Source organism: Syngnathoides biaculeatus, chromosome 5 (assembly GCF_019802595.1).
Source record: "Syngnathoides biaculeatus isolate LvHL_M chromosome 5, ASM1980259v1, whole genome shotgun sequence".
NCBI lineage: Eukaryota > Metazoa > Chordata > Actinopteri > Syngnathiformes > Syngnathidae > Syngnathoides > Syngnathoides biaculeatus.
In genome coordinates this window covers 27,330,837-27,333,874 of record NC_084644.1, presented here as the reverse complement: position 1 = coordinate 27,333,874, position 3,038 = coordinate 27,330,837, and the positions used below count along the sequence as shown (strand labels likewise).

The following is a 3,038-nucleotide window of genomic DNA, read 5'->3' as shown; positions in this document are numbered from 1 at the left end:
AGATAGCGTCATCCCTTCTCTGATTTAATATCTGCTAGCACCATATTTATTTGTTAATGTTCCAAAAAAGTGTGGATTTTAAACTACTTTTTAGCAAGAGGAATCTCCACCCCTGAGATGTTTTAGTGGTAGACAGGCTTTGACGCAAGGATGCCCAGAGATGAAGTAGAGACAACTACAAGAATTTGAGGTAGAATAATGTGCTGTCCAAGTGCAAGGGCGATAGGTATTGTTCTTTTGTTAAGCAGCAGGTTTCAGTACAATCTGGCGAAAGTGACAATGGAGTAATCCTCGCTTGTTGCAGGGATCACATCCCGTGTTGAATCGATGATCAGAATAGCTGTAACTAATTTGTTGATTGATTATTGTTGAGTAATTGTGGCCCCGTAGCTCAGTGGTTAGAGCACTGGTTTTTGTAAACCAGGGGTTGTGGGTTCGTATCCCACTCGGGCCTCCACTCCCTGAGAAGGGTTGCGTCAGGAAGGGCATCCGGCGTAAAAATTGTGCCAAACATATGTGCATTCATCCGAGATGACATGCTGTGGCGACACCAAAAGGGACAAGCCCAAAGAAACCATTATTGTTGATTAATTGATTAACTTTCCACCTCTAATTTCAATTGTCTCCTTCAATGCGCCTGTAAAAAGAACACCACATTTATCTGATTTCTTTCCAGGGGCATTTATCCCCCCCCGCCGAAACATGTTCACATCTACACAGGACAATGTTTGCACACTTGTGCTAACACACACGGGTATATAAACAGACACTACAGTAAGCAAACTACACCAGGCCATAACAACTCTGGGCTTGTGGAAGAGAAATAATTCAGCTTGTACTTGAATATGTGCACATCAGAGTAAGGCCGTCATGTTCGTGTAATTACAAACGTGCAGTCGCTCCACATAGAGAAGGAATGTGTTTGCTGAGCCTCACACATTGGACGTTTCCGCCCCTTTAAATTCTGCTGTTACTGCATTTTTTTTTTTTCATTTTTTGAGGACAACAAACCCTGGAGAATTTTGCGCACATCTCAGCAAATGTTAGGAATTGACATCAGCGGGGTAATGAAGTGGCTGATATAGGAGTGCAGTACGGGCCCGATGATGTTTTTATGATGCGTAATCTTTCTGCCCCCGTGATTTTCATGCGTTTCATTAAGTCGTGACACACATCTTTAGCTCTGCCGCCGATTTTTCTTGGTCCGTTGGACATTAAACGCATCGCATGATACACTCAACCAAGGCATGGACAACGGTTTATTTTCAGGTGGGGATGTGTGTGTGTGTGATGACCCACTGACCTCAGTCATGTGACTTTATCATAATTAAGTCAATTAAATGCTTATTAAAAGCTGATGATAATGATAATTATCTGTACTGCTTATCCTCATAAAGAGTCACAAGCATACTTTAGCCTGTTCCATCTGATTCTGAGAAATGGGGTTTGCACATGTAAAAAACTTACTGGCAACACCGTTGCTAGTAATGTATGTAATCAAAGTTTACAGTAACAAAAATGTGTATTACTTTCACAGTAACTAGATGATATAGTATTTTAATGTTTGGCAGTACATAAATCAATAAATGGTTTGTTATGAGGCCCATTTTGATGTTCCATTGTGGTCGCATTGCAGGATTGCCCAGAATGAAGTGTGCAGCTCTGCAGGGATACGCGTCACGTTCAGTTAGCCGCCAACGGGAAGTGTGTGTGCATGGCTCTCTGTTGTCAGGCCCGGGCAAACATTTCACGAATTCTTTGCATGTGCAGTCGTGGCAGAAGCAGGAGGGTAAAACTCAAGAGAGCACGCTGCCCTTCCTACTAACCCCCCTCCCGTCCTCCACCATGAGTTACCCACCACCACCACCCCCGGGGCCCCTCCCCCACCACTGTCACTGTCACTCAGGAACCAAAGTCATTGCTCTGCTTTGACGTTTCGAAGGGGGCTTCTTGGAAAACAGACAAGAACAGAGGCAAGATCAGGTTTAGCCAATTACAAAATAAATATAATGTAGACATGTTTGGTAGTAACTTGGATGACATATTTTCTAAATCCCATTAACACATTGAATTTTGTTTTGTTTGTAATACCCATAATGTTCGGGAAATCAATTGAACATTTAATTTAAACAAATAAGTTGAACAAAATCTTAATATCCGCAACCCATTTTCAACACCAGTTATCACAGTTAGTGTCGCGGGCTCGGAGCCCATCCCAGCTCGCTTTGGGCAAAAGGCGGACTTCACCAAGAACTGGTCTCCATTCAATCACAGGGCACATTTTAGACACCGTCACTGAGTGAGAACTGAACCCACGCTGCCTGCACTGAAGTCAGGCGAGTGTACTCTTGCACCCTCAGTGAGTCCAACTATTTTAATATTTGATAATAATTTCATGATAGAAAGAAAGATAGAAAGATAATGAGATTTCACCCAGAAAATACAATTAATTGAAACTGGCTGACAGGAAAAAATACAGATTACATAAGTATATGAGCTGAATATATTTAAAAAGGCGGTACAATAGCGCAGCTGTAGAGCATTGGCCTCACAGTTCTGAGGACCAGGATTCAAATCTCCCCTTGCATGAGTGGCCTTTCTCTGGGCATTCCCACATCCCAAAAACATGCGACATTAATTGGATACTCTAAATTGCCCCAAGGTGTGATTGTGAGTGTGACTGTTGTCTGTCTCCACGTGCCCTGGAGTTGGCTGGCAACCATTTCAGGGTGTACCATTTTGGCAAGTCAGATGACCTACTTGTGTGGATGTGATGTATTCTGTGCGTGACCAAAGAAATCATGGCCGATCTGTAATGTACACTCACATGGAGTACCACCACGATCGGACACATGAAAAAGCCCTACTGTTACGCGAAATTTTGCCATAATTCGGATAGAAATAATCCGAGGAAGGCTCGGTGGCATATTCTGCCCAGTAAGAAAAAAAAGCATTTAGGGGCCCAGTGGCTTGTGAAGTGTGGTTGCCCTGAGCCATACGACATATTTACAGGTGTACCGTAATTTCTCAAATATAAT

The 3,038-nt window shown here is 42.9% G+C and overlaps 1 non-coding gene across 1 annotated transcript; it reads left to right on the top strand.

Moving 5' to 3' along the window:
• Nucleotides 1-380: 380 nt before the first annotated feature.
• Nucleotides 381-454, top strand: trnat-ugu (transfer RNA threonine (anticodon UGU)). The gene has a single exon. It is a non-coding gene; the product is annotated as a tRNA-Thr (tRNA).
• The last annotated feature ends 2,584 nt before the right edge of the window (nt 455-3,038 follow it).